We start from the raw sequence: 10,360 nt of genomic DNA on the forward strand, positions 1-10,360 counted from the left end.
GGCAGATAGATGGTGGCAGGATGTGATCAGGTTTATTTTATTGGCAGGTAGATGCTAAAGTCCATTTTAAATGGGAGTATTTAAGAATAGGAATGAGTCAGAGAAATTAGTCAAATATATTGATTTTAGAGATGACCGAGAAATCCTTTAAAAACAACAACAAAATTAAAGATAGTGTGAGAACTTGACTTAGTTCATGTTATCTAATTTGAAGTCCATCATATGCAGCAATATGTCTGCTTAAAGATTAATAACCAAGAGGACTTCCAGTTTTAGCTCTAAAATGTAAAAGCCTGAAGTTATCACTTCCATCCTCACTACCAGAAGAAGCTGAACAAACTAAAAACTACTGATTTTTCTTGGAGTCACTGTAGAACTGAAGTCACAGGACACACCACAACCCTGAAATCTGGAGAGGTGAATCCAGGGAGTCACATCTGGGACCTACTTACCTAGAGCGAAGACTCTGAAGCCAGGAAGGAGGAATACTTGAATGGTAAATTTGATGAACTCCTGGAGACTGAGTGAGGCTAGTGTGAGTGAAGCTACTGGGGGCTGCAGTCGTGGGGGGCCCCAACACTTCCGTGGGTTTTGTTTCTAGGAACTCCAGCAAGTTCTCACCATGAAAAACCAAGAAAGATCTCTTGTGGCTCTAGTAAGGGGATAAGATTAATAATTATTGTCAAATATATCCAGAGCCTTCTCCTTAATAAAGGCCTACTTTCCACCAACAGTGCTTCCGTATAATAACAGCGGAGGACAGCTGCAAGCCCTGCAGACACACACTGACAAGGAATGCTTAAGGAAATCCAAAGACAACAGGAGACAAAAACACAAACACTAGAGGAATTTAAAGCTTCTAGAATGAACAGCTACAGCAAATATTAAACACAACCCAACTCCTACTTGTGTAATAAAAACCCTCACATTAAAGCACTATTTACCTCAGTCCCTGCCACCCAAGATACCACAGCCAGTTTTCAACAAAAAACAGCAAGGCTAAAGGCAAGACAAAACTCAGTCTGAAAGGCAAAATAAGCATTAGATCTAGACTGAGCTATGACACAGATTGGAGGATTATTAAACAGTAATATAAAATAACTATGCTTAATATGCTAAAGGATCTGATGGAAAATGGGGACAACGGATGGATAATGTACACAGGGAAATGGAAACTGAAAGAATCCAAAGGAAATTCTAAAACTAAGAAATACTGTAACAAATGAAGAATGCCCTCGCCGGCTTATAGGAGACTGGACAACACTGTGGAGAGAATCAGTGAGCTTGAAGATATGTCAAGAGAAACTTCCCAAACTGAAATGCAAGGAAATTAGCAGTAAATAGATAATCATATTGGGTTTGTGGACTCCACCTTAGAATCAAATTGTTTTCTACATTAGAAGAGAAGTGTGTGTGTGTGTGTGTGTGTGTGTGTGTGTGTGTGTTGGGGGGATGGTAATTGTCAAGGTTTCTGTCTTTTGGGAGATCATATAAATCCAGTTACCACAAAAGTCAAATTGATCATATGGATACAGTGCAAAACATTTTGAAAGCATTTACTCCCGTTTGGCTAGCAATTTCGACAAGAACTCTACAAAAAACATGATTTATGTATAGCTTCTTATCAAGTAACCTCTAATTAAAATTTTGCTAGTTGGGCTGTCAGCAGGAATTTTTGTTTTGGTTTGAACGCTGATTAGTGCCTAGTATACCATAAGTGATAAATAAATATTTGTTAAATGAACAAATGATTGAAATTATATTACTGTTATGCACATAGGAAAAAGCTCTACCCAGAAATCACTTTGAAGAAGTATTGTTCTTCATCATTTAGAGTTTTATCAAATTTACTTATATTTTCAAAGAGCAAACTTTTGGTTTTATTAGTTTTTTTCTATATATATTTTTTTGTTTCCAATTCCACTGTTTGCTGCTCTTACCATCATTATTTTCTTCCCTGTTTGCTTTGGGTTTAATTTGCTCTTCTCTTTATAGTTTCATAATGTGGAAGCTTAAATCTTCATTTAAGACAATTCTTCTTTTCAAATATAAATGTTTAATATGAATTTCCCTCTAAGCACTGTTTTAGCTGCCTCCCACAGATTTTAATATATTGTCCTTTCTCATCCATTCAATTCAAAATATCGAAGACTTATTCTTTGACCCATGAATTATTTAGAAGCATTTGTTAATTTTCCAACTATTTCACATCTCCAGGTGTCTTTTTGTTACTGATTTCTAGTTAATTCCATTATGGTCAAAAAACATACTCTGTATGACTTCAAATCTTTTAAGTTGTAGAGGTTTGTTCTATTCTGCAGAATATGGTCTATCTTGGTAAATGTTTCACATGTCCTTGAAAAGACTATGTATTCAGGTACCTTGGGTGAGGTATCCTCTAAAGACCACTAAGGTCAAATTGTTTGAGAATGCTGTTCAGGGGGGCGCCTGGGTGGCTCCGTCAGTTAAGCGTCTGCCTTTGGCTCAGGTCATCATTCTGGGGTCTGGGATCAAGTCCCACGTCGGGCTCCCTGCTCAGCGGGGAGCCTGCTTCTCCCGCTCCCTCTGTTGCCCCCCCTACTTGTGCTCTCTCTCTCTCTCTCTGATAAATAAATAAATAAAATCTTTTTTTAAAAAAAGAGTGAGAGAGAATGCTGTTCAGGTATTCCGTGTCCTTAAAGTATTTCTATTTGCTTTATCAATTACTGAGAGAAGTGTTGAGGGCATCAAGCATCATTGTGGATTTGCTTATTTCTCTTTTCAGTTCTTTTTTTTGCTGCATCTTTTAAAGTACTACTGTTAGGTATATACACGTGTAGGATTATTATATCCTGATAACATTTTGACGTTAACATTTGAAACACCCCCTCTTTTTCCCTGGTAATATTCTTAGTTCTGAAGTCTATTTGATATCAATGTAGCCACCCCAGCTTTCTTTTAACTAATGTTTACACAGCATATATTTCTCTATGCTTTTACTTTTCTATCTAATTATCTATTTAAATTATCTGCATCTTTAAATTTAAAATGGCTTTCCTGTAGATAGCATATAGTTGGGTATTATTTTCTTATTTGATCTGATAATCTCCAACTTTTTAAAGTATAATTAGCATGCAGTGTTATATTAGTTTCAGGTTTAGAATATAGTGACTCAACAATTCCATACATTTCTCAGTGCTCATCAAGATAAGTGTACCCCCCCTTTATCTAGTTCACCGATACCCCACCCACCTCCCCTCTGGCAACCACTAGTTTGTTCTCTGTATTTAAGAGTCTGGCGTTTGGGGGTTTTTTCTCTTTGTTCATTTGTTTTGTTTCATCACTAATCATCAGGGAAATGCAAATCAAAACCACAATGAGATATCACTTTACACCTGTCAGAATGGCTAAAATAAAAAACACAAGAAATAACAAGTGCTGGTGAGGATGTGGAGAAAAAGGAAACTTGTTGGTGGACTGTTGGTCGGAATGCAATTGGTGCAGCCACTATGGAAAATGGTATGGAGTTTTCTCAATGCATGCTCTGGATGGCAGAACAGAAAAATAGAAGGAGCCTCGGTTTTTCATGACTACAGAGCTACCACTCCAGCCCTGGGCTGCATAACTCCTGACCTCATGCTGTATGAAAGAAGAATAAGTTCCTAATGTACCTAAACCTCTGTGTCTTCTTCACTCAGGATTCTATTATTATTATTAGCCAAGCACAATTCCTAACAAACCACCATCTCTGTTTAATCTCATGGGTGAAAATGATTAAGAAAAACAGGAGCACCTGGGTGGCTGGGTTTAAGTGGCTGCTTTTGGCTCAGGTCGTGATCCCAGGGTCCCGGGATTGAGCCCCAAATTGGGATCCTTGCTCAGCAGGGAGTCTGCGTCTCCCTCTGCCCCTCCCCCTGCTTGTGCTCGCTCTATCAAATAAATAAAATCTTTTTAAAAAAAAAGCTTTTTGTAGCATTAATTGCCTTTTTAAATCAGTATTTGATTTTATAGATTAGAAGGTAGAATAGAAAACCTCTGATTTTCTTTCTCACGTTTTCCTCTCTCTTCTTTAATTTCTAGAAGCTTCTAGCCAGTTCCCTTCCCATAATCCTTATGCTCTCAGAGTCTTATCACAACTTTTAATTCTTAGTTTTGATTTCCAAAATACCCATGTAACATGTGTAATAACTCACAGAGTCATGTCTTTTACACATTGGATAAGCATGGCTTCTGTATTTTCAAATGATTCAAGGATAAAAATGTAGACAAGCCTGCAAGAACACAAAACCTGACATACACCACTGAAGCAGCATTGTGAGTGGAACTAGATCAGCAAACTTTGAGTATGATCAACTAGTTCCCAGTGCATCAAGTTTACTAATATGCTACCAATATTTCCATACCTTTCTGTAAGATTTTACTGGGAGAATTCTCCACAAGACTCCACTAAAGTGTAGATACATTATGATTTCTTCATTTCCCTTATCTGTCTAACACAATCCAATGGACTGCTTAGCAACAAAATGGCAGATTTTTTGGTTGCATAGATAGATTCAGGTTAACATTATTTACCTGAACTGCTCACAGATCAATAAATATAAATGTCTTAAAAACATTAACCGTGTACAAAGCTGATCATTAAATGTTTAATTACGTGGTAACTAAATATAAACTCTCTCATATGCAATAGACTTCTAAATCACACCAATATATTAGTTTTTGCAAGGAAATATTTGTAAGTTAAAGACTACTTCATTAATCAAAACACAAAGTATTTCATTCATCAATACATTGATTATCTGTTTAGTTAGGCAGCTAAATAAATCAATCCCATTTGCTTCTTAAAACATAACAATTAACATTTCAGAACACCACACACACGGAAGCAATAGTTTAAGTGCATTACTAATTGTCTAAATTTACCTAAATGTGGCTAGCACAGAGCCCTGAACATATAGGTTAATAAATATACATTGAAGGGTGGACAATATTTTTAGAATGCAGTATATTTTGAGTGTTAGAATGTTCAAAAGGATAATTCAGATGGGGAATCTATTGTGTCAGAAGAGGGAAAAGCTTTGCATTTAGTCAGCAGAAATAAACTAAGGTGAAACCACATAGGTGACCAAAAGCTATGAGGTGAGAGACAAAAGAAGAATTTTGTGGAATGGTTGGCAGGCTTTTAATCACAAGAGGTGGGGGTGGGGATGCTGAAAAACCAACAGGATTCTGAACTGGAAGAATCCAAGGTCTTGGTCTAAGAGTACTCACACTGCACTTGCCCTGGCAAAGGGACCCCCTACCTTAAAGTAATGGCATTATAATGAAAACACTGTGTGCTAATGAAGAAAACAGTGATGAAAGGTAGGGCCATACACAAACACACTAAAATATGCAAGATTCATGGGGGTTTTTTGTTGTTTTGTGTTTGTGGGTTTTTTTGTTTTGTTTTGTTACAACAGGCATGTTGAAGGAAATTCTGGTGAGGAGTTTAAGAAAGATATATATGTGGTAAAGACGGAGATGGTGAGGAAAAGAATACGAAGCACGAGTAAAAAGGTTAACTTGAGCCTTGAAAGAACTTCTGGGAACTGCAAACCTTTTTCTCCTCTCACCGTCCTTGGGTTATTGATCACATGGCTGCATATCAATATTCTCTCTCCTGCTCTACTGTTGACAATCTTGTCTGATGTACAGAAGACACAAGCTTTTCCTCTTGGTGTTCTGTGTGAATTGACCTGGAAGGAAGAAAGCAGACAGCCTGCTGCACATTTCTAGATACAACCACTTCCCCAAAAGGTTAGGCTTCCTCGAGTGTGAGGGTAGATGAGGAGGACAGGTTCAGGGTAAAACAGATTTATCAGAGTAGAATTTGCTAATTCCTAATAGCAAAATGTCACGTGGCATTGGAAAGTATTTTAGCAAACGTGTGCTTTTCATTGTTTTTTGCTTCTCTGAGAACTATTGGTTCTAAGGGGAATTTTAGTTATAACTTCTTGTTTCCAGTCCACACATGGGTATTGTAGAAAGATTCTACAATAATTTATGTAATTTAGTAGGGGATCTGTCAGATTTTTGGCCCGAATGTTTATCTAAATTAAAGACAAATTTAATAAATTGCAACAATTAGCTGATTTTACCTGAAAAATTAGTCTAAGTTTGTTCAATTAATACTTTGCTTTTTAGAACAGTTTTAGATTTGCAGAAAAGTTGATAGAGTACAGAGAGTTCCAATATGTCCTCTCCCCCCTGCACACTCTCGTGGTCTCTATCATTAACATCATACATAAGTGCAGTACATTTGTTACAACTGATGAACCAATATTGATACATTAACTGAAGTCCATAGTTGACATTCAGGTTCCCTCTATTTGTACAGGTCTATGGGTTTTGACAAATGCACAATGTCATGTATTCACCATTACAGTTTCATACAGAATAGTTACATTGCTCAAAAACTCCCCTGTGGACCACCTATTTATCCCTCCCTCCCTCCTCCCAAGCCCCTGGAAACCACTAATCTTTTCACTGTCTCTACAGCTTTTTTTTTCTTTTCCAGAATGTCATACAGTTGAAATCAAACAGTATGTAGCCTTTTCAGACTGACTTCTTTCCCTTAATCTATGCATTTAAGATTCCTTCATGTATTTTTGTACACTTTGTATATTTTGATAGCTCATTTATTTTTATCACTAAATAATATTCCATTGTATGGCTTTAAAAAAACACACTGTTACATTTAAAGATTATTTTTCCTGATAAATTATTATCATAAATGCTATTTTATTGTTGAGGAAGGATTTATGCCCTCCCAGCATTATTTCCCCTTGGAATATAGCTTTTCACCCACAGGTCTAGCTAAAGGTCTAGTGTATGGAAGGGAAAGAGCTTTTCCTAATAATAAATGATGGGTTATATGATTAATATTTCCTAATAGTTATAACAGGATTGAACATAACATAGTTCCTGATCTGAAATAAGGCATGTTAATAGGTATACACTATAAGTTCTAACTGTATAGTAGAAATTATTTACAAAATTGTATTGCTTTATAAAACGAAGCAACTAAAACAAAGCAATTTTTCTTTCATTCAGAAAAATGCCCAAATCTAATCTAATTTGCTGCAGCTGGACACCACCTGCAGATGACTGTTTAAGTACTCTGAACATTACACACTTATCTTTTAAATATTGATAATGCCATTTTTCATTTCCTTGACATGAAATCCCACAGGGAATAATTATGCTAATAAACCTTAATGATTCTTGCAAATAAATGATCAAACCAAATTGCTACTGTTGATTTATATTAATGGATGCCTTTAGGATGAGATTTGCCAGTACGGTGCTGCCTCTTGAATCTCAATTCATCTTATTTAGTTGAAGAGTGTACATAGTTTGTTAAATAGATGAAGTGTTTAAAATATAATGTGTTTGTGCAGTTTTTGCACTTCATAATGTTCAAGCATTACCATCTTGCCTTGTGGCAAATCTGCATTTAATGGTTTCGTTGTATATAACTTCCTTTCTTACTTTGTCTCTCTGTGATATGCAGTTAGGAAGTGACTATTTCGGGTTGATTCAGAATAAGCCAGTTTCCATATGTTGAGTCTGATTGTTTCATTAAGACAGTAAAATCTGTTTCTGGATATTGTAGCCACCATAATCTGGGAATCACATTGACTAGGTGATGATGGGAGCAAGAGCTAAATAATTGTTTGTGGGGGAGGAAAAGGACACCGTTAAATGACTTATTTGTCACCCCATTTAAACCTAGATCAGTGGGTCCCTTCCTTCCCTGCTCTCTCAATTTTCATCCTTGCTCTTGCATCCTCACCAATTCCACTGGAAATAGGAAATTGCTGACTTGGTGAATTCCAAAGTAACCCTGGAAAGTAACTATGGACATGTTATACATGCATTTCCAAGGTTGGGGAACACTACACAGAAGGAATGCTTATTCATTGTGGATATGAATAAAATTTTATCTGGGTAATTTTTTTAAAAGCCACTTTTATTTAAAATACCATGTAGTTCAGGGGCACCTGGCTGACTCTGTTGGTAAGGCCTGTGACTCTTGATCTCGGGGTCCTGAGTTTGAGCCCCATATTCAGCAGAGTGATTACTTAAAAAAATGAAATAAAATACTGTGTAGTTGAAAAAAATTATAACCTTCATCTAGATAATTGCCTCAATTGCCCATTTTTGTGCCTTTTGTCACATTCTAAGCATAGGAGAAAAACAGTTCAGACACAGCAGGTATAGGAACAGAATTGAATGAGAAGTGATACAAATTAGTATTAAAATAGGGAATTGGCACATACATATCATGTGTATATAAACAGGATATGCAACAGCAAATAATAATTGCTTAGGGATTTGTCATTTGGTGCAGAGAGACTGTAATCTGGTTAGTGGTGAAGCAAAGATGACCACGTTCAATTCATTGTAAAGAACAGAGGAGTCTCTTTCTGAATTATAAAGCTCTTACTGATTTTAGAAAATATGTATGTGCGTATTAATACATAAGTATATATATGTAAACTACCTTTAGAAAGGTTTTTTTTTTTTCACTTCTTAACTTTGGAAAAATGACCTAGTTTGACCAAATTTGGTATATTTGTGTCATTTTTTTCTAATGGAAAATTAATTAGACCAAAAATTTTAAACCACAAAATGCATTATTTTATTCATTGTGGAATTTTCCAATTTAGCAAAAAAAAGGTGGGGGAGCAATGCAAATATGCAATGATAAGGAAATGATTAAATAAATAATAACAAATCAGGTATGTACCTAGAGAAATGTGTGTATATCTGGACGGCTAGAGGAGCAGCCCCAGAAGAGGTGATTTGCAGAGAGCCTGAGCAAGCTGGTAGGAAAGGAGAATGACTGGGCACTCAGAACCTGAGCACCCACTCTAGATCCTGGAGACAAAGAGGCACACAATAAACTTCAGGAGGAATGGCAGATGAAGACGACAGCTACCTGAGGAGGGAGAGCCAGAGAACCCAAGCTGGCTGTGAGCACTTGAAACAAGGCAAAGAGTATTGGTGCAAGGCTATTTAGATTGTCTTAAGACCCAGCCCTGTTTGGTCCATTGCCAGAAAACAGAGAGGAATTATGGGGCTCTAGGAAGAGGGAGACAGGGAATAAGGGACAAGAGGAGGGTGGGGGGAGAGAGACAGAAAGAGAGGCTTTATCAATTAACTAATAGAGCTAGCAGACAAGAATGGTCTAGAAATCTTGTAACAACCTTACCTTGAGATGACAGATGACAAAGGGTATAAGGAAATACAGTGCAAAACATCTAGAAAGCATTTTCCTGCTGCCTTGTATCTATTTAGCATCTACCATATGCCAGTAACTTCATATATAATATAATCATCAGGACAAATCAGTTCATTTTACATATGAAGAAAACAAGATTCAAAAGAAGCAACTTGCCAAATTCATGGAAGGGGTCAGTTGTGGGACAGAGTTTCGTATCAAGTCTGCCTCCCCAGCTCATGGTCTTTCATAAAGTCCAGTATTTTTCAAATTGTGGATCACAAATAAAAGAAACATAGAAAAATGGAAGGAAGGAAGGAAAGAAAGAAGAAAATATTGAATCATGATGTAAAATGTGTTTCTTACTATGGGTCAAGGTCAAAAAATTTAAAAACTACTGAATTAAATCACATTACCTCTCTTTCCCAATCTTAGGGAGATGCTTCTAACTTCTGAATTACGGCAAATTTCTCATTTTATGGAATATTTTCCACAATGTCTAGGGCATCATTCCATACAAAATCTTTTTTTTTTTTTTCAAATAATCACTGAATCTAAGATGTTTGAAGTATTTTCCACAAACTATACCAATCCTTCCAATAATTATGGTGTAGTATATCAAAGTGATCCCCATTTATTCTTTCCTAGGATTTTGGAAATATGGGGAATTTGGGAAATATGGGGAATGCTAGGGGAAAGTGATCCAAGCATAAAGGCTACACGGAGAGAGAAAGGAAACAAAGGTTTTAATCCTCACTTCGGAAGCAGTCAGTGCCAGAGAATCCAGTTTTAGATAAGCAGATACATGTATGGGGAACCCAGACTACAGATCCTTACATCTAACCTCTCTCCCTGGACACTGTTGGTAAGCTCACTGAATTTGCTTGGTCCTTCACTCGGGATCTCTGACCACGTGTCAATGTGGGGTTCAACACATTGAGTGTTGCACACATAGGTCTCATTATACAAGACACTGCTGGGAGAATGACAGAATAACCACAAGTCAGCTCTGGCCTATGATGTTTCCTGTAAGGGAACATCAGTTGTAAAAGTAGCCAAAAAAAAAAAAAGAAAGAAAGAAAGAAAGAAAGAAAGAAAGAAAGAAAGAAAGAA

The sequence above is a fragment of the Phoca vitulina genome, unplaced genomic scaffold (assembly GCF_004348235.1).
Source record: "Phoca vitulina isolate PV1807 unplaced genomic scaffold, GSC_HSeal_1.0 scaffold20, whole genome shotgun sequence".
Classification (NCBI taxonomy): Eukaryota; Metazoa; Chordata; class Mammalia; order Carnivora; family Phocidae; genus Phoca; species Phoca vitulina.